The 22,860-nt window shown below is 37.8% G+C and overlaps 1 long non-coding RNA gene and 1 other non-coding gene across 2 annotated transcripts; one reads left to right on the top strand and one right to left on the bottom strand.

Moving 5' to 3' along the window:
• Window positions 1–3,819: 3,819 nt before the first annotated feature.
• On the top strand, window positions 3,820–10,491 carry LOC120882994. Its single transcript, XR_005725637.1, has 3 exons — window positions 3,820–3,829; window positions 10,305–10,313; window positions 10,397–10,491. It is a non-coding gene; the product is annotated as an uncharacterized LOC120882994 (long non-coding RNA).
• Window positions 4,941–5,012, bottom strand: TRNAS-GGA. Its single transcript has one exon. It is a non-coding gene; the product is annotated as a tRNA-Ser (tRNA).
• Window positions 10,492–22,860: the final 12,369 nt, after the last annotated feature.

Below are 22,860 nucleotides of genomic sequence, written 5' to 3'. Positions count from 1 at the left end.
ATTTTGCATTTTCTTTTCTTGACTTTCACGACACCAAAACCTTAGTTTCCCTCCTACTTCACTGGCCACTCATTCTCAGTCTTTCCTGATAGTTCTTATTTTCCTCTCAAATGTCTTCCATTTAAAATGTCTCAGGAATCAGATTTTGACTCTTTTTTTGTCCAATAGCTATAACATTTCCCAATCTTATGCACTCTCCTGATTTTTAACATCTGTTAAATTTCCAGCTCAGAACCCTGTCATGAACTCCACATTCATAGGTATATTGCATTGCCTGTTTAGCATCTCCTCCTGGATGACTAGTAGAAATTTAAAGCTTTACAAGTCTAAAATCGAATATCTGGTCTCCCCCACTCCACCCAAACATACTGCTCTCAGAGTCTTCCCTTCTCAATCAATGACAATTGCACCTATAGAGATGTTAGACAAAAAAAAAAAAAAAAAAAACAAGAAACAAAGAAAATCACAGATCATACCTGACATTTCTTATTCCCCTATATCAGAGAATCCTATGGTCTATACTTTCAAAGTATATTCAGAATCTGACTAATTCTTTCCAAATCACCCATTCCAGTATCTCTGTGCTTGGAGCAACCAACATTTCTAGCCTGGATGTCTGCAATAGCCTCCTAACAGATTTTCCAACTTCTAACCTTAACATGTGAGAATTCACCCCTTTATATAATCTCTCCTTAATCCATTAAAAAAATTCCAATCACATTACTACTCTATCCAAAACTGCCCAGTGATTCTCGCTTCACAAAACCAAAACCTGAAAGACCCTACAATGTGCTACTTGACTTCCCCCAGTTACATCTCTTAATACAGTCCTGATGATTTCTATTCGGCTCACTCTACTTCAACACATTAGGCTTCTTTCTATGTGGTTGAAGTAGAGTGACCAGGAACTTTGTTCTAGGCAATATATATCACAAACCCTCTGTCCCAAATGTTTTTCCTGAAAATATCTGCATGGTTCACATTTGAGTTCACACAAATGTTACCATGTCACTAGTACTCCTTTAACCTATGTATTTAAAATCCCAATGTGTATAAACTCTGTTCCTCTCAGTCCCCTTGCCCTTCTCTACATGTTTCCTCCTGTATCCTTTATCACATTCTAACTTATTATTTGCCTTTAAATTATGCCTTGTGTGTAATTTCTATTTTCACTACTAAGTGTTACCAGGAAAACAGCAATATTTATTCATTAATGTATCCCAAGGACACAAGTTTCCTGAATCATGAGAAACACTTATTTCAACTAAATCAAATAAAAAGAGTTAAGTTCCAGGAAAACATCTATTTCTGCTTTATTGACTATGTCAAAGCCTTTGACTGTGTGGATCACAATAAACTGGAAAATTCTGAAAGAGATGGGAATACCAGACCACCTGACCTCCTTCTTGAGAAACCTGTATGCAGGTCAGGAAGCAACAGTTAGAACTGGACATGGAACGACAGACTGGTTCCAATAGGAAAAGAGGTACATCAAGGCTGTATATTGTCACCCTGCTTATTTAACTTATATGGAGAGTACATCATGAGAAATGCTGGGCTGCAGGAAGCATTTCCTTGATTCCCAAGCTGGAATCAAGATTGCTGGGAGAAATATCAACAGCCTCTGATATGCAGATGACAGCAACCTAATGGCAGAAAGTGAAGAAGAACTAAAGAGCCTCTTGATGAAAGTGAAAAAAGAGAGTGAAAAAGTTGGCTTAAAGCTCAGCATTCAGAAAACTAAGATCATGGCATCCGGCCCCATCACTTCATAGCAAATAGATGGGGAAGCAGTGAAACAGTGGCTGACTTTATTTTGGGGGGCTCCAAAATCACTGCAGATGGTGATTGCAGCCATTAAACTAAAAGACGCTTACTCTTTAGAAGGAATGTTATGACCAACCTAGACAATATGTTAAAAAGCAGAGACATTACTTTCTCAACAAAGATCTGTTTAGTCAAGGCTATGATTTTTCCAGTGGTCATGTATGGATGTGAGAGTTGGATCATAAAGAAAGCTGAGCACTGAAGAATTAATGCTTTTGAACTGTGGTGTTGGAGAAGACTCTTGAGAGTCACTTGGACTGCAGGGAGATCCAACCAGTCCATCCTAAAGGAGATCAGTCCTGGGTGTTCATTGGAAGGACTGATGTTGAAGCTGAAACTCCAATACTTTGGCCACCTGATGCAAAGAGCTGACTCATTTGAAAAGACCCTGTTGCTTTTGAAAGATTGAGGACAGGAGGAGAAAGGGACGACAGAGGATGAGATGGTTGGATGGGATAACCAACTCAGTGGACATGGGTTTGAGTGGACTCCAGGAGCTGGTGATAGACAGGGAGGCCTGGTGTGCTGCAGTTCATGGGGTCTCAAAGAGTCGGACATGACTGAGTGACTGAACTGAACTGAAATGTTTTTCAAGCACTGTACTAAGTGTATCATATGTCTAATAGCTATAATTGAAACTAACATATAGCTGTTGTGGTAGAACTAAAGAGCCTCTTGATGAAAGTGAAAGAAGAGAATGAAAAAGCTGGCTTAAATCTCAACATTCAAAAGATGAATATCATGTCATTTGGCCCCATCACTTACTGGTAAATAGATGAGGACAGACTTTGGAAATGGAAACAGTGACAGACTTTCTTTTCTTGGGCTCCAACATCACTGAGATGGTCTGCTTGCAGCCATGACATTAAAATATGCTTGCTCCTTGGAAGAAAAGCTATGACAAACCTAGACAGTGTGTTAAAAAAACCAAAACATTACTTTACTGACAAAGGTCTGTATAGTTAAAGTTATGGTTTTTCTAGTAGGCATGTTTAGATGTGAGAGTTGGACCATAAAGAAGACTGAACCCTGAAGAATTCATATTTTTGAACTGTGGTGTTAGAGAAAAATTGAGAATCCCTTGGAGAGCAGAGAGATCAAACTAGTTAATCCTATAAGAAATCAACCCTGAATATTCAATGGAAGGACTGATGTTGAACGTGGAACTCCAATACTTTGACCACCTGATGCAAAGAATGGACACATTAGAAAATACCCTGATGCTGGGAAAAATTGAAGGCAGGAGGAGAAGGGGATGACAGAGGATGAGATGGTTCGATGGCATCACCAACTCAATGGACGTGAGTTTGAGCAAGCTCTGGGAGCTGGTGACAGGCAAGCCTGGCCTGCTGGTGTCTATGGGGAGTCACAGTCAGACATGGCTGAACTTGATTGATGTGGAAGGGTGGAGTCAGATACTGTTCTAAGGGATCTATACAGATTAACTCATTTTAAGTGAACATAAAATTGTATGAAGTGAGTACTACTACACTTTCTATTTTGTCAAAGGAGAAAAAATGAAGTACAGAGGATTTTGTAACTTGCTCTAGGCTGCATAGCTAATAAATTGTGAAGCTTATTTCTACATCTAGGCAGTCTGGCTCTGGCATCCAAGACTTTAATCATATGTATAATACTAGCTCATGATACAAAGTAGGAGAGCTGAGATTTGAAGACAAGCAGTCTGAGTCCAGAGCCCACTTTATTAATGACCAACATATATTTCATTCACTTCCAGACTCTTAGAAATACTTTAGAATTCATTGGCTAACTGAATATGCTCTTTTTTCAGTTCTATTAAGTTGTCAACAGGCACTAGAAAGAAAGAGCAGGAAGGTATAAAAGTATTGTCTGCAATGACTTTGAGATACATGAATTTAAGTAACTACTTTTGCTTATGCTGCTGCTAAGTCACTTCAGTCGTGTCTGACTCTCTGCGACCCCATAGATGGCAGCTCACCAGGCTCCCCATCCCTGGGATTCTCCAGGCAAGAACACTGGAGTGGGTTGCCATTTCCTTCTTCAATGAATGAAAGTGTAAAGTGAAAGTGAAGTCACTCAGTTTTGTCCGACTCTTCGTGATCCCATGGACTGCAGTCCACCAGGCTCCTCATCCATGGCATTTTCCAGGCAAGAGTACTGGAGTGGGGTCCCATTGCTTTCTCTGTCTTATGCTTATAAACCCTTTTAATTGGTATCTACATTGAGCAACTATGATAGATATGTAAATAATAATAAATACCTGTAAGAACATAGGTAAATCACTTAATCACTCTATGCTGCATTTTTATTTCCTCAAAATGTTAAAAGTTTGAATTAGAATGACATAAATTTTCAATTTTAAATAAAATGTTATGATAACAAGTATCAACAATGAATTTACACTTTATTATTTGTTTGCAATTTAGCATGAATATTTTACATAACTAAAGAAGAAATTGTCATTGCCCTTTATCATCATCATCATAATTGTCACTACTGTTTCAATACATATATTGAAATTCAATGCACATATTAAATTCAATGCATATATTGAAATTCAATACACATATTAAATTTAAAAATTATATTATCATTTATGTTAGTAAATGCATTCACAAATGACAATGATATGAAGAAATGGATTTATAGCAAGAACTGCAATTGCTCTTTTTTTCTGTTGGATTTTTTTTTTTTTTTACTGTTGCACTGTGATTATAATTTCCTCTTTACAGTCTATTTCTTCAAAAAAATCAAAATATATAGCTGCTATTTGTTAAATGAGTTCCATAATAATTACAAATTGTGTTTGTCAATTTACAGGACTTGGTATTAGATCCTGTCTCTGTTATACTCTTATGTTCAAGCAATGAAATCTTCCAACCTCAGTTTCTCCATCAGTGAGGCAACACAATGACCCTCATCCTCAGAATTGCCCATAAATTGTTTACTGTAAAATAACATATGGTTGCATTGTTATTCTGAAACATTTTTAAAGGTCTGTACTTATTCCAGCAATAGTCAATGTTAAGCACAAAATTATGTCTGCAAAATGTCAGTATAAATGTGTTAAAATTTGGTTAATCTCATTTGTCTCCTATCTCTTAAATTATGGAATTCCACTCCAGGGGATCTTCCCAACCCGGGGATCGAACCCGGGTCTCCTGCATTCCAGGCAGATGCTTTAACCTCTGAGCCACCAGGGAAGCCCTCTAAAATATTTATTGGAGTACAATTAATTTGCAATATTGCATTAGTTTCTGATGTACATAAAGTGAATCAGATATATATATCTATATATAGATATAGACATCCACTCTTATTTTATGTCGAATCACGCTGAGAGGTTAAAGTGTCTGCCTGCAATGTGGGAGACCAGGGTTCGATACCTGGATCGGGAAGATCCCCTGGAGAAGGAAATGGCAACCCACTCCAATATTCTTGCCTGGAGAATTTCATGGACGGAGGAGCCTGGTACACTACAGTCCATGGGGTGGCAAAGAGTCGGACACGACTGAGCGACTTCACTTTCACTTTATTACCTATTTTATATAGAGCAGTGTTTATATGTCAGTTATAATCTTCCAATTTATTCCTGCCCCCTTTCAGTTCAGTTCAGTTCAGTCACTCAGTCGTGTCTGACTCTTTGCGACCCCACGAATCAGAGCATGCCAGGCCTCTCTCTCCATCAACAACTCCCAGAGTTTACCCAAATTCAGGTCCGTTGAGTCAGTGATGCCATCCAACCATCTTATCCTCTGTCGTACCCTTCTCTGCCTGCCTTCAATCTTTCCCAGCATCAGGGTCTTTTCAAGTGAGTCAGCTCTTCATATCAGGTAGCCAAAGTATTGGAGTTTCAGCTTCAACATCAGCGCTTCCAATGAACACCCAGGACTGATCTCCTTTAGGGTGGACTGGTTGGATCTCCTTCCTGTCCAAGGGACTCTCAAGAGTCTTCTCCAACACCACAGTTCAAAAGCATCAATTCTTCGGCGCTCAGCATTCCTCACAGTCCTACTCTCACATCCATACATGACCACAGGAAAAACCATAGCCTTGACTAAAGCTGATGGCTCAGAGGATAAAGCATCTGCCTGCAATGCAGGAGACCTGGGTTCAATACCTGGGTTGGGAAGATCCCCTGGAGAAGGAAATGGCAACCTACTCCAGTATTCTTGCCTGGAGAATCCCAAGGACAGAGGAGCCTGGTGGGCTACAGTCCACTGGGTCGCGAGAGTCGGACACAACTGAGCAACTTCACTTCAATTTCACTTGACTAGACAGACCTTTGTTGGCAAAGTAATGTCTCTGCTTTTCAATATGCTATCTAGGTTGGTCATAACTTTCCTTCCAAGGAGTAAGTGTCTTTTAATTTCATGGCTGCAATCACCACCTTCAGTGATTTTGGAGCCCCCCAAAATAAAGTCTAACACTGTTTCCACTGTTTCCCCATCTATCTCCCATGAAGTGATGGGACTGGATGCCATGATCTTCGTTTTCTGAATGTTGAGCTTTAAGCCAACGTTTTCACTCTCCTCTTTCACTTTCATCAAGAGGCTTTTTAGTTCCTCTTCACTTTCTGCCATAAGGGTGGTGTCATCTGCATATCTGAGGTTCTTGATATTTCTCCCGGCAATCTTGATTCCAGCGTGTGCTTCTTCCAGCCCAGCGTTTCTCATAATGTACTCTGCATATAAGTTAAATAAGCAGGGTGACAATATATAGCCTTGACATACTCCTTTTCCTATTTGGATCAGTCTATTGTTTCATGTCCAGTTTTAACTGTTGCTTCCTGACCTGCATATAGGTTTCTCAAGAGGCAGATCAGGTGGTCTGTTCTTCCTATCTCTTTCAGAATTTTCCACAGTTTATTGGGATCAACGCAGTCAAAGGCTTTGGCATAGTCAATAAAGCAGAAATAGATGTTTTTTCTTGAACTCTCTTGCTTTTGTGATGATCCAGCAGATGTTGGCAATTTGATCTCTGGTTCCCCTTGCTAACTATAAGTTTGTTTTCTATATCTGTGACTCATTTCTGTTTTATAAATAGCTTCATTTTTATATTTTTTTAATTTTTTTTTTAAATTTTTACTTTATTTTACTTTACAGTACTGTATTGGTTTTGGCATACATTGACATGAATCCGCCATGGGATTCATGTACATGAGCTCCCAAACAAATATGATATTTTCGACAAACATGATACTTGATCTTTCTTTCTTTTTATGATTTTTTCTGATTTCACTCAGTATAACAATTACTAGGTCTATCTATGTCACTACAATTAGTACTATTTTGTTCTTCTAATGGCTGAGTAACATTCTATCATATATATATATATATATATATGTGTGTGTGTGTGTGTGTGTGTATATATATATATATATATACATATACATACATATATACACACCACATATTCTTTATCGATTCTTCTGTTAATGGACACTGATTTTGTTTTCATATCCTGGCTATTATAAATGGGACTGAAATAAATTTTAGATGCTTGTGTCTTTTTGAAGTATTGATTTCTCCAGATACATGCCCAGGTCTGTGATTGCTGTATCATATATTACCTCCATTTTTAGTTTGCTTGTTTGTTTCTTTTTATAATCTTCATACTGTTCTCCACAGTGGCTTTACCAGTGTATGTTTCTAACAACAGTGTAAGTGGATTCCCTTTTCCCCACATTCTCTCCAGCATTTGTTGGTAGATTTTTTATGAGAGCCATTCTAATTAGTGTGAGATGATACCTCATTATACTTTTGATTTGGATTTTTCTTGTAGTCATGTTAAGAATATTTTGATTGCCTCCTAGACATCTGTATATCTTCTTTAGAGTAATGTTTATTTAGATCTTCTACCCATTAAAAAAGTATTGAGCTGCATGAATCATTTGTATATTTTAGAGACTAATCCTTAGAGACTAATCCTTTGTTGATCACTTCATTTGCAAATATTTTCCCTGTTCTGTGTGTTTTCTTTTCATTTTTGGGGTGGCTTCTTTTGCTGTGAAAAAGGTTTTCAACTTAATTAGGTTTCATTTTTATTTTCACTTTTCTAGAAGGTGAATCATAAAAGATCTTGCCAGAACATATGTCAGAGAATGTTCTGTCTGTGTTTTCCTCCAATAGTTTTATTACATCTGGCCTTACACTTAGCTCTTTAATGCATTTTGAGTTTATTTTTGTGTAACATGTTAGGAATGTTCTGATTTCATTCTTTAATATATGGCTGTCTTGTTTTTCCTAGAAACTCTTATTGAAGAAGCTATCTTCTCTGCATTGGATATTCCTGCCTCCTTTGTCATAGGTTAGGTGCATGAGTTTATCTTTGGACTATCTAACCTGTTCTATTGATTTATATTTCTGTTTTTGTGCCAGTACCATAATGTTTTGATGATTGTAGCTTTGTACTATAACCAGAAGTCAAGGAATCTGGGTGCTTCCAGTCCCATTTTTCTTTCTCAAAATTGATTTGAATATTCAGGATATTTTGTGTTTTCATACAAATTATAAATATTTTTGCTCTAATTTATGAAAAACATCCATGGTAATTTGATAAGGATGGTATTGAACTTATAGATTATTTTGGATTATATATTCATTTTGATAATATTAATTCTTCCAGTCCAAGAACATGGCCTCTCTCTTCATCTGTTTATATCATTGTTGATTTCTTTCATCATTAAGTTTTCTGAGAACAGGTTATTTTGCTTCTTTATATAGCTTAATTTCTAGATATTCTTTTTGATGTGATGGTAAACGGGATTGTCTCCTTAATTTCTCTTTCTGCTCTTTCACTTATAGTGTATAGAAATGTAAGTTATTTCTGTGTATTAATTTTGTATCCTTAAACATTAGCAAATTAATTGATGAGTTCTAGTAATTTTCTGGTAGCCTACTTAAGATTTTCTATATATAATATCATGTAATATGCAATTTTATTTTTCTTTTCCAATTTGGGTACTTTTATTTCTTTTTTGTCACTGATGACATGACTATGACTTTCAAAACGATGTTGAATAAGGTGGTGTGAGTGGACATCCTTGGCTTATTCCTGATCATAGGGTCTTATGATTATTTGTATTTCTGTAGTATTCATTGCAACTTCTCCTTTTTGATTTTTAATTTTACTGATTTGAGTACTCTATCTTATTTTCTTTTTTATTTTATTTTATTTTATTTTTTATTTATTTTTTATTTTACTTTACAATTCTGTATTGGTTTTGCCATACATTGACATGAATCCACCACGGGTGTACATGCATTCGTTTTTCCATTCTTGTTTATCGTCTCAAAGAACTAACTTTTAGTTTCATTGATCTCTACTACTGCTTTTTTTTTTTTCCCTTAAATTCTAGTCTGATATGATACCTTTCCCTCTACTAATTTTAACTTTTGTTTGTTCTTATTTTTCTGGTTGCTTTAGGTGTAAGGTTAGGTTGTTTCTTTGATTTTTTTTTTTTTCCTGGAGGTGAGATTATACTGGTAAAATCTTCTCTCTTAGAACAATTTTCCCAGGTCCTATAGACTTTGGATCACTGTATTTGTTTGTTTTGCCTCTGGGTAGTTTTTTATTTCCTCTTTGATTTCTTCAGTGATCCATCGGCTGTTTAGTAACATATTGTGCTGTCTCCATGTGTTTGTGTTTTTTGCAGTTTTTAAAAATTGACTTCTAAAAAAAAATTGACTTCTAATCTCATATCATTTGGGGCAGAAAATATATAATTTTAATTTTCTTAAATATAGGAAGACTTGATTTGTGACCTAAGATGTGATCTATCCTAGAAAATGCTCCATGCGCACTTGAAAAAAAATTATATTCTGCTGTTTTCAAATGGAATATTTCATAGATATCAACTAAGTTTCTCTCATCTATGTTTCATCTTAGGCTTATTTCCTTTTTTTTTTTTTTCTAGATGATCAATTCACTATATGGGTGTTGTTGTTGTTCAGTCATCTAGTCATACCTGTCTCTTTGCAACCTCATGGTTTGCTGTATGCCTGGGCCTCCCTGTCCCTAAACATCTCCCAGACCTTGCCCAAATTCATGGTCATTTTATCAGTGATGCAACCCAGTTATCTCATCCTTTGACACCCTCTTCCCCTTCTGCCCTCAATCTTTCCCAGCATCAGGGACTTTTCCAATTAGTTCGATGTCTGCATCAGATGGACAAAATACTAGAGCTTCAGCTTTAGCATCAGTCCTTCCAATGAGCATTCACGGTTGATTTCCTTTAAGAATGAATGGTTTGATCTCTTTGCTGTCCAAAGGACTCTCAGAATTCTTTTGCAGTGGAAGTGATGAATACATTCAAGGGATTAGATGTAGTAAACAGGGTGCCTGAAGAACTATGGACAGAGTTCCATAATATTGTACAGGAGGCAGTGAAACAAAGCCATCCCATTGAAAAAGAAAAGCAAGAAGGCAAAGTGGTTATTTGAGGAGGCTTTACAAATAGCTGAATAAAGAAAATAAACAAAAGACTAAGGGAGAAGGGAAAGGTACACCCAATTTAATGCAGAGTTCCAAAGAATAGCAAGGAGAGACAAGAAGGCCTTCTTCAACAAACAAGACATAAAAGTAGAGGGAAACAACAGAAAGGGAAAGACTAGAGATCTCTTCAGAAAAATTGGGAATATCAAAGGGACATTTCACTCAAAGATTGGCACAATGAAGGGTAGAGACCTAGTAGAAGCAGAAGAGATCAAGAAGGGATAGAAAGACTACCCAGGATTATAAACAAATGATCTTAATGAACAGTATAACCACAATGGTGTGGTCAGTCACCCAAAGCCAGATATTCTGGAGTGTGAAGTAAAGTGAGCCTTAGGAAGTACTGCTGTCAATAAAGCTACTGGATGTGATGGAATTCCACGAGAGCTATTCAAAACCCTACGGATGATGTTTTCAAAGTGTTTCATTCAATATGTCAGCAAATCTGTAAGATCCAACAGCAGCCATAGGGCTAGAAAAGGTCAATCCTTATTCCAATTCCTAAGAAGGGCAGTACTAAAGAATGTTCAAACCACTGGACAATTGCACTCCTCTCCCATGCTAATAAGTTCATGCTTAAAATATTGTATGATAGGCTTCAGCATTACATGAACCAGGAAATTCCAGAAGTCAGAACTAGGTTAGGAAAAGGCAGAGGAACCAGAGAACAAATTGCCAACATTACCTGAGCATAGAGAAAGCAAGGGGATTCCAGAAAAACATCTACCTCTGTTTCATTGACTACACTAAAGCCTTTGACTGTGTGGATGATAACAAACTATGGAAAGCTCTTAAAGATATGGGAATACTGGGCCATCTTACCTGTCTCCTGAGAAACCTGTATGTGGGTCAAGAAGCAACAGTTAGAATCCTGCATCAAACAACTCACTGGTTCAGCTGTCTTGGCCCAATCAGCCACTGTGTCTGTGCCACCTATCCCTGTGGAGACAAAGGTAAGAATGCGTCTGCCTGCCTCAAAGTTACCAGCCCCTCTCTCGGTACACTAGCATGGGGGCTGCAAGATTGAGAAAACAGTACGACAGATTTGTCTGTGTCTTTAACTTATACACTGAGCACATGATGAGAAATGCTGGGCTGAATGAGTTAAAAGCTGGAATCAAGAAAGACAGGAGAAACAACAACCTTAGATATGCAGATGATAACACTCTAACGACAGAAAGCAAAAAGGAACAAAAGAACCTCTTGATGAGGGTGAAAGAGGAGAGTGAAAAAGCTGGTTAAAAAATAAGTATTAAAATAAATTATGATCATTGCATCTGGCCCCATTACTTCGTGGCAAATAGAAGGGGAAAATGTGGAAGCAGTAACAGATTTCCTGTCCTGGCCCAGTTGGCCACTGTGTCCATGTCACCTATCCCTGTGGGAGCAAAGTTGAGATTGTGTTTGCCTGCCTCAAAGCAACAAACCCATGTCCCTAGTCCCACTTTCCATACACCAGCATGGGGACTGCAAGAGGGGATGCCCCCTCAGTTCTCCAAGTGGCACTACACCCCTCCTGGGCAAAGCCTGCCCCCTTGGTGTCCTCCCAGGGGGCAGAGTGACTCGGTTGCCTGGTGATAGTCTTCCCCCTTCCTCATTTCTTGCAGGAGGCCTGGCATTCAGGGCTCCTTGAGCTCTCTTTGGGCTTCCCTGGTGACACAGATAGTAAAGAATCAGTCTGCAATGTAGGAGACCCAGGTTTGATTCTTGGGTTGGGAAGATACCCTGGAAAAGAGAATGGTAACCCAATCCAGCATTCTTGCCTGGAGAATTCCATGAAGGGAGAAGCCTGGTGGCTACAGTCCATACAGTCACAAAGAGTGGGACTCTACTGAGTGACTAACACTTTTAATTTTATCCCTATATAGTCTACATGGATTTAATATTTTTTGTTGTGATGATGGTAGCATGTACTATATATTAAGCAGGGCCTCTCCTTATCTCTATGGTTTTCACTGCCCTGTCAGAGGTGGGATCTGTTCCATATTTGTTGGAGTAAAAGGCCACATATCTGTTTCTTAGTAATTTCTGATATGTGATTAGAGTCAGGTGGGACTGGAGCACTCCCAGTGACAGGGAAGCCACTGAGCTGTGGAAATGTTCACCTGGGGAGGTGTTCTGTTGTATCACTTGTTTCCATTATACAAACTCTCAGATTACACTATTGTTGCCACTGCTCTTGGCCCCATCTTAACTGTGGGTATACTGGCAAAGGGCCTTGTTGCATTTTGGATATTGTATCACCAAACCACCAGCAAAAGTTCACTAAAGTAAGGTACCAGGATTGCAATAATGGATCTGGACCTGCTGCAGGTGTTGTGAGCACAGCAAAGACTGTAGCCTGGCTTACCACTCACTTGAATGTGCCCATAAAGTTTCAGTTCAGTTCAGTTCAGTCACACAATCATGTCAGAATCTTTGTGACCCTATGGACTGCAGCATGCCAGGCTTCCCTGTCCATCACCAACTCCCAGAGTTTACTCAAACTCATGTCGGTGATGTCATCCAACCATCTCATCCTCTGTCATCCCCTTCTCCTCCTGCCTTCAATCTTTCCCAGTATCAGTGTTTTTCCAGTGAGTCAGTTCTTCGCATCAGGTGGCCGAAGTGTTGGAGTTTCAGCTTTAACATCAGTCCTTCCATGATTCAGGACTGCTTTCCTTTAGAATGGACTGGTTGGAGCTCCTTGCAGTCTAGACTCTCAAGAGTCTCCTCCAACACCACAATTCAAAGGCATCAATTCTCCTGCACTCAGCTTTCTTTATAGTTCAACTCTCACATCCATACATGACTACTGGAAAAATGATAAATTTGACTAGACAGACATTTGTTGGCAAAGTGATGTCTCTCCTTTCTAATATGCTATCTAGGTTGGTCATAGCTTTTCTTCAAAGGAGCAAGCCTCTTTTAATTTCATGGTTGCAGTCACTATCTGTATTGATTTTGGAGCCTCCCCCACCTGGCCAGAAAAAAATAAAGTTTGTCACTGTTTCCATTGTTTCCCCATCTATTGCCATGAAGTGATGGGACCAGATACCATGATCTTAGTTTTCCGAATTTTGAGTTTTAAGCCAACTTTTTCACTCATCTCTTTCACTTTCATCAAGAGGCCCTTTAGTTCGTCTTCAGTTTCTGCCATACGGTGGTGTCATCTGCATATCTGAGGTTATTGATATTTCCCCAGGCAATCTTGATTCCAACTTGTGCTTCTTCCAGCCCAGAGTTTCTCATGATGTACTCTGCATATAAGTTAAATAAGCAGGGTGACAATATACAGCTTCAGTGTACTCCTTTCCCAATTTTGAACTAGTCTTTTGTCCCTTGTCCAGTTCTAACTGTTGCTTCTTGACCTGCATATAGATTTCTCAGGAGACAGGTCAGGTGGCCTGGTATTCTCATTTCTTTAAGAATTTTCCAGTTTTCTTTTGGAAAGTCAAATGCTTTGGCGTAGTCAATAAAGCGAAAGTAGATATTTTTCTGTAACTCTCTTGCTTTTTTGATGATCCAGCCCATAAATTTTACAGCTGTTCTAAATTTAGGTCAGTTTCAGTCATACAAGAACTTATCTTTTCAGAAGTTCTGTAGGTACTGAGTCTACAAAACCAAATTTGAGAGTATCAATTTGATCATCTGCAAAGAGAAATATTCTTCCTTATTTCCTCTGAGGCTCGTTTTTGTTTTTAGTCTCACCTTTGTGTGTGGGTTCCCCACAGAGGTCTGCTCCCAAGGCTGTCCTGGAGCACATGTGTATGCCCTGTGGTGAGGGGACACAGAGATATTTATAGCCACTTTATTTATAATTACCAAAACATGAAAACATGAAACAAACCAAGATATGGTTGGATGGCATCACCAATTCAATGGACATGAGTTTGAGAAAACTCCAGGAGATAGTGAAGGACATGGCATGTCCTTAGCATGCTGCAGTCCAAGTGATCACAAAGAAGTGGACACAACTGAGCAACCACAATTTTTTTTTGGTATGTTTTATTAGATTGTGTCTTTCAAAAAATTGTTCCATTTCAAACATGTGAACATAATGTTGTTCATAATACTCCTTTACTGTTTTTTCCATGTGAAGTGTAGTGATAGACCACTTTATCTTCTCATATTAATAATTATGTCTTCTCTCATCTTGGTTAGTCAGTATAGAGGCTTACAATTTTACAGATCTTTTTAGAGAACCATTTTTTCTATGATTTTTAAATTGATTTGTAATTCTTAGTTTCATTGATTTTTTTCCTCTAATTATTATTATTTATACTACCTCCTGTAGGTTGAATTTGATCTTCTTTTAGTCCATAAATTTTGCAACCTGAGAAGGAAGGAGAGTAGATTATCTTGTCATTTCTTGATTCAGCTACTTTGTTCAAATAAATTAGAGAAATATTAAGGTAGATGGTCATCTTCATGTTGTTCAAAAGGAAAAAAAAATAAGTTTGATGGTTTTATTAAAATCACAGACAATTAATTTGACTAGTTGAAAATTCCCATTATATATGACTATATTTAATCAAGTGAACACATTATTTTGTTAAACATATGAACTTAGTACTGAAGAACAAGGATAGCAAATCTGATTTAATCTTTTGCTCTTAAATAAAAATCCACTTCTTCTTAACTAACGGTATAATGCAGGCTTTTTCTGGTAGCTTAGCTGGTGAAGAGTCCACCTGCAATGGAGAAGACCTGGGTTCGATCCCTGGGTTAGAAAGTTTCCCTGGAGAGGGGAATGGCTACACACTCTAGCATTCTGGCCTGGAGAATTCCAAGGACTGTATACCCCATGGGGTCCCCAAGAGTCAGACACAACTGAGTCACTTTCATTTTCATGTCTCAGTGGTAAAGAATCTGCCTGCCAATGCAGGAGACACAGGTTCAATACTGGGTCTGAGAAGACTCCCCATACTGTTGAAAAATTAATTCCATGAGCCACAAAATTTGAGCCTGTGTAAAGCGTCTGTCTGCAATGCTGGAGACCTGGGTTTGATCCCTGGGTCGGGATGATTCCCTGGAGAAGGAAATGGCAACCCACTCCAGTATTCTTGCCTGGAAAATCCCATGGACTGAAGAGCCTGGTAGGCTACAGACCATTGGGTAGCAAAGAGTCGGACATGACTGAGTGACTTCATTTTCACTTTCTAGAGCATGGGAACCACAACTATTGAGCCCTCATGCCACGATTGAAACTGCTGTGCCCTAGAGCCTGCGCTCTGCAATAAGAGAAGCCATAGTAATGAGAAGCCTGCACACTGCAATGAAGAATATCCCCCACGTACTGCAACTAGAATGAAGCCTGGTTCAGTAAGGATCCAGCACAGACCAAAATAAATGAATAAATAAAAATTAAAAAGTAATAATGTAATAAGAACATCAAGAATTGATCAAATAACATTAAAATACTCATAAAATTTTGTGTTGAATCTTTCCAGTGGTTTATTATCAGTGACTAACACAGTATGTAGTACATAGAAAGTACTTAATAAATATAGGCTAAATTAGTTAGCAAATAAAAATGTCATGTGAGTCACCTGATTTCATAAGAGTATATAACAGGAGTAAATTATTTTCAAAATTAATGTGGGTGGTTCAAGAAGGCTTTCTATGTGCAATGATGCTCAAAAAAAGTCTGAGAAATGAAGTAGGATAAGAAATGAGACACATTACTGATGGATAATTCTACATCCTGTGGATGGAGAGAACGTAGCCATAAGAAGTTCTGCAAAATGGTCAATACACCCCAAGAACACAAAATAGGGTGTTACTGAGCATAAAAATGGTGAAATGGAAAGTAGGAAAAAATTTATCTTGAATTTTCTATATAGTTAGATATTTTCTTATGTTTGTACTTGTCATTAGACATACACACTAGTTTCAAATAATAGAAGGAAGTGACTGCAATTTTCATATTGCATAACTCATTTTCAAATCATAATTGCTTGGTAATATGCAAGATTTAATGTAATATATCTTTCCCATCATGACAGAAATAGAATCAAGGGAATATATCTGTCCCATCAATGAAATTGGAGACAAAGATGAAAGTAAAATATGAAGTGATTATAAGGAAATGAAAAAGCTGATTATGACCCATTGTGGAAATGACCACAAGGTCTTATTTTAGTTAGTTGCAATATGTTATATTGAGCTGGTATAAAACATTAAACTGTCAAATCAGAATTTCAGAAATTAGGCAATTTTTTGGAGTATCAAGCTTTACTCCTAAGCTCAAACATATGTGTAATAAAAGGTATGGACAAAGGAAAAGATTTTGAGATATGTGATGTGGTTTCCTAGGACCTTTTTTTTTTTTTTTTTTCATATTAGACACATGCTTACTGTCCCTGAGTAGCAGATGCACTCTCTATGTGAGGTTGACATGTCATTTCATACAGTAGAGATCATTTAAGTTTTGAAACACTTCTGTGTTATACCCCAGATGGTCAACTAACTTATGTGACATTTGTCAGGTCCACCCACAGCAGGAATATCACAGATGTCCTATATTTGTTATGCCTGAGTTAGAAGCAAGAGGGCTTACATATCCATCCAGTCGCACTACCCTAACATCTATTCCTGTAAATTTCAAAATCATTTTCCATTTTCCTTACTGAGAATCAAACTCTCCTTGAACCAATCTAGTGTCTGAAGTCATGATAACATTAGCTGCTCTATTTAGCCCACATTCCAACAAGTTGAGTTCTGTTGAATTTCTCCTAAAAAATTACTATTAAGAAATAGTGTTGTCAACACCCAAATCTTGTCATTTCCTAGAAGTTTCTGTTGATACTACTCTCCTGTCTTCCCCTCACCCCATTTAGGTTCAACAGATTAGATTCCCTAAGAAGTTCCTGCAACAAATCAAGTCAAACTTATGCTTCCCATGCATTTTTGTCACTGCTTTGGGGGGAATCTCTTGCCTTAGAGTCCCAATTTATGACCACAATCATTTTTCTGGCTCTTATACTTTCTTTATCATTTCTCCACTTTCAGAATTTCCTGACTAGGAATTTTCAGTTTAGAGTGTAGTCTAAATAAAGTATCTTTCTTTCCAAAATGATAATATTTTTGATATATGGACCAGTGAATTTAGCCCAAAACTGTAGAATTACTGAGTAATACTTAAGTTAGAATGGCAGAAATGATATTTGATTTACTCTTCACACTGCTTAATCAGAAATAGAAGAAATTAACTTTATCTCAAAGAATACTGAAAAAAGCTTATATGCAAGACAATGTTCTATGTTTTGTGAATAACAGAAAATAAATGAGAAAACGTGATTTCTATGTTGATACTCTGAAAATAAGAACTGTAACTGCTCAAGTTCTATATTTGCACTTTTTTTTAGAAAGAGAAATAAATAGAATCTATTGATATTTTTAGATAATTCTAATAGCCAAATCATAAAATGATTTGTTAAACAATATATTTCAAACACTATTTTTCATAGGCAAAAGAGGTGTTCCTAGAATGTGGATATTTCTACTACAAACTTAATAAGATTGAATTTAAGATCACTATAAAATAACTAAAACTAGGCACAGTCATATATAATGTACTAAAAATCTATGTGCTCACTTTCATAAAAATAGAAACTTTCATATTTTTCGGAGAGCATTTTATTTTTTGAGTTTGTCTGAATAAATTCAGAAACACTTGATGATTCAATCACTCTAAGTGGGGAAGCTCCTGTATCCAGGGAAACCAGTCTGGGTTGCCAGGACCTAAAGTTAAGACAGGAGAAACCCTGCTGCCTGGGATGTAAGAAAGCAATCTGCTAGCCTTCTCTTTTAGTCAAGGATTATCTGTGCCCGTGATGCTTCCTGACCAATCTGGACACCCACCTATGCCTGAGTCATGTTTGTTATCTGCAATCTTACTGTCCATAATCACAGCCCACCTCACCCATGGAGATGATAGTCATGATCAAAAGCAAACATTTTCAAATCTGTACTGGTGTCTATGGCTCCACTTGCCAGCAAGAAAACAACAGAAGGAACAGCAGTTATCTTCTGAATCACAGTGAGAAACTTCTAAGATTTTCACTCAGCAGCTGCTTTCTCAGAGTCACTGAGCCAAAAGCACTGGCCTGTGTTTAGTATAGTGTGAGAACACAAGTTCTAGAATCAGAATGACTGTTTTGAAGTCTTGGCATTGCCATTTGCCACCTGTCAAGATTTTAGTGAATTACTTAACCATGTTGATGTTCTATAATCTTATTCAATAAATAAGGGTAAATACAGAAGCTGATTTAGAAATTTTGAGTAGATTAAATAAGACAATGTATCTAACAGGCTTATTATAATGTGGGAATGAAATCATAGTTACTTAGTAATGACACCTGCTAGTATTTTTTTGGTATGTTTATTCTTTCTCTTCTTTGACTTCTAGTGTATAGAAAAATGTACATGTACATAGCTAGATATATTGGAAAATATAATGTATGTTTTCATGATATTGTGCAAATATTAGGTGTGAGATTCACACTCTCTGCTGTGCCTACAGAAGCAAAACAGCAAGATAACTGAATCCTTAGAACAAGTTTCAAATCTGTTACCATAGTGTTAGGATGAAGCTGTGGGATTGATTCCCTCACTAGCCTTGATAGTAAAGAAGGAAATTAATGCTTTGTCCTATATGCTTAATTCGTACCTGGTCTTGATTGCCTAGCTCATATCTGAACAGAGAGCATATCACTTCTTGGAAATGAAACATCCTGGTTTCCATTAATTCTTGAAGAAAGAAGAATGAAAGAGAGAAATGAAGTGTTTTAAATGATAATTAACATCTAATAAAGTGACCCCACTATACATCTAATAAGTCTTGACACAGTGAATGTCAGACTCTGAAATAACCACTCCTTTATAGAGGAGATGACAGAAAGTTTCCTTCCAATTTTCTCTGCATAGAGAAAGATTTCCTTTCTTAGATAGACCAAGATAGTTTCTAAAATGAATAAGCATAAGCCTCTTCTTTCCTATAATTATACATTAGATAAATGAATTGATAGATTGTTTTTATTATCATAATCTTATCATTATAATTCTTATATTGTAATTACTTACCTGATTAACTGACTCTTTCTCACTTTGATCTTTCATTTCAGGACAATTCTGAAAACAAACAAACAAAAAATACACAGAAAATCAATTATCACAGCAAAAGAATGAGAAAAACTAGAGTCAGTGGTGGCCAAAGTTCCTTCCTCAATTTTCTATGAAGAATTCTATGATTGGCATCAACATGGACCTTGCAGACACAATGCATTCCTGTCAACCATCAGTCACTCTCCTTGTCTACCAAGCTTTCCTCTTACAAACCATTCCTTTTCCTGTTCATTACTGCCACTTTCAATTGTTGGCCTAAAAATAAATAGACTACCAATTATTTCTCCTGCAAAAATTGACTTATACAAAATCAGTAGAGAATTTCAGTTCAAGGTCTGCAACTATGGTGAGCCTTGAGCAAACTCCCAGTAAAGAAAGGAAATGAGAACTCTTTATAGTGGAGAAAATGAAGTTGGGAAGACTATTTTAAAAAAATCCAAGTTTTTCATTCATTGGGCCATTACCAGGAAAAAACAACAGTCTTTTCTTCTTCCTGTGGGTTTCTGCTATCTTTGCAGAGTATAAGAGTTTTCCCCTTTGATCTCCTGACTATATTTAATTGAGGTTTCTTACTTTTTTGTAAAGTAAAATCACATCCAAATTATAAACAAGCTCTTATTATTAAGCAAAGTAAAGTTTTTCTAGAAATTGGTGAAAGGTGGCATAAATTGCAAACTGAACAATTATATTAAGAAACATAAATATGCCAGCAAATTTAGAAAACTCTGCAGTGGCCACAGGACTGAAAAAGGTCAGTTTTCATTCCAATCCCTAAGAAAGGCAATGCCAAAGAATGCTCAAACTACCGCACAATTGCACTCATCTCACACGCTAGTAAAGTAATGCTCAAAATTCTCCAAACCAGGCTTCAACAATAGGTGAACTCTGAACTTCCAGATGTTCAGGCTGGTTTTAGAAAAGGCAGAGGAACCAGAGATCAACTTGCCAACATCTGCTGGATCATGGAGAACAGAAGAGAGTTCCAGAAAAACATCTATTTCTGCTTTATTGACTATGCCAAAGCCTTTGACTGTGTAGATCACAATAAACTGGAAAATTCTTCAAGAGATGGGAATTCCAGACCACCTGACCTGCCTTCTGAGAAATCTGTATGCAGGTCAGGAAGCAACAGTTAGAACTGGACATGGAACAACAAACTAGTTCCAAATAGGCAAAGGAGTACGTCAAGGCTGTATACTGTCACGCTGCTTATTTAACTTATATGCAGAGTACATCATGACAAATGCTGGGCTGGAATAAGCAGAAGCTGGAATCAAGATTGCCAGGAGAAATATAAATAACCTCAGATATGCAGATGACACCACCCTTATGGCAGAAACTGAAGAGGAACTAAAAAGCCTCTTGTTGAAAGTGAAAGAGGAGAGTGAAAAAGTTGTCTTAAAGCTCAACATTCAGAAAACGAAGATCATGGCATCTGGTACCCTCACTGCATAGGAAATAGATGGGGAAACAGTGGAAACAGTGTCAGACTTTATTTTTTGAGTCTCCAAAATCACTTCCGATGGTGACTGCAGCCATGAAATTAAAAGACGCTTACTCCTTGGAAGAAAAGTTATGACCAACCTGGATAGCATGTTGAAAAGCAGAGACATTACTTTGCCAACAAAGGTCCATCTAGTCAAGGCTATGGTTTTTCCAGTGGTCATGTATGGATGTGAGAGTTGGACTGTGAAGAAGGCTGAGCGCTGAAGAATTGATGCTTTTGAACTGTGGTGTTGGAGAAGACTCTTGAGAGTTCCTTGGACTGCAAGGAGATCCAACCAGTCCATTCTGAAGGAGATCAGCCCTGGGATTTCTTTGGAAGGAATGATGCTAAAGCTGAAGCTCCAGTACTCTGGCCACCTCATGTGAAGAGTTGACTCATTGGAAAAGACTCTGATGCTGGGACGGATTGGGGGCAGGAGGAGAAGGGGACGACAGAGGATGAGATGGCTGGATGGCATCACTGACTCGATGGACATGAGTCTGAGTGAATTCCGGGAGTTGGTGATGGACAGGGAGCCCTGGCGTGCTGCAATTCATGGGGTCGCAAAGAGTCAGACATGACTGAGCAACTGAACTGAACTGAACTGAATTTAAAATATGCTAATTAAAATATAACTCAAATCTTATAATCAATTCAGAGGTTGAAAATTAAGGCTTTAATGTAAGTCCATCTATATTTAGTTCACTCTCTCAGTTGTGTTTGACTCTTTGTGATTCCGTGGAATGCAGCACTCCAGGCTTCCCTGTCCTTGCAAATTCCCAGAGCTTTCTCAAACTCACGTCAATCGAGTCACTGATGGCATCCAAACATCTCATCCTCTGTCATCCCCTTCTCCTGTCTTCAATCTTATCCAGCATCGGGGTATGATGAGTCAGTTCTTCCCGTAAGGTAGCCAAAGGATTGGAGCTTCAGCTTCACCATCAGTTTTTTCAATGAATATTCAGGACTGATTTCCTTTAGGATTGACTGGTTTTATCTCCTTGGAGTCTAAAGGACTCTCAATAGTGCTCTCCAACACCATAGTTCAGAAGTATCAACTTTTTGGTGCTCAGTTTTCTTTATAGTCCTACTAACACATCCATACATGACTACTGGAAAAAATATAGCTTTGACTAGATCATGGAAAAAGCAAGAGAGTTCCAGAAAAAAAACATCTATTTCTGCTTTATTGACTATGCCAAACCCTTTGATTGTGTGGAACACAATAAACTATGGAAAATTCTGCAACAGATGGGAATACCAGACCACATGACCTGCCTCTTAAGCAACCTTTATGCAGGTCAGGAAGCAACGGTTAGAACTGGACATGGAACAACAGACTGGTTCCAAATAGGAAAAGGAGTATGTCAAGGCTGTATATTGTCACCCTGCTTATTTAACTTATATGCAGAGTACATCATGAGAAACGCTGGACTGAGAGAAGCACAAGCTGGAACCAAGATTGCCAGGAGAAATATCAATCACCTCGGATATGCAGATGACACCACCCTAATGGCAGAAAGTGAAGAGGAACTAAAAAGCCTCTTGATGAAAGTGAAAGAGGAGAGTGAAAAAGTTGGCTTAAAGTTCAACATTCAGAAAATGAAGATCATGGAATCTGGCCCCATCACTTCATGGGAAATAGATGGGGAAACAGTTGAAACAGTGGCTGACTTTACTTTATGGGGCTCCAAAATCTCTGCAGATGGTGATTGCAGCCATGAAATTAAAAGACGCTTACTCCTTGGAAGAAAAGTTATGACCAACCTGGATAGCATATTGAAAAGCAGAGACATTACTTTGCCAACTAAAGTCCGTCTAGTCAAGGCTATGGCTTTTCCAGTGGTCATGTATAGATGTGAGAGTTGGACTGTGAAGAAAGCTGAGCACCGAAGAATTGATGCTTTTGAACTGTGGTGTTGGAGAAGACTCTTGAGAGTCCCTTGGACTGCAAGGAGATC

Source organism: Oryx dammah, unplaced genomic scaffold (assembly GCF_014754425.2).
Source record: "Oryx dammah isolate SB20612 unplaced genomic scaffold, SCBI_Odam_1.1 HiC_scaffold_24, whole genome shotgun sequence".
Taxonomy (NCBI): Eukaryota; Metazoa; Chordata; class Mammalia; order Artiodactyla; family Bovidae; genus Oryx; species Oryx dammah.
The sequence above is the reverse complement of the archived record's forward strand: the minus strand, read 5'-3'. Positions and strand labels throughout refer to the sequence as shown.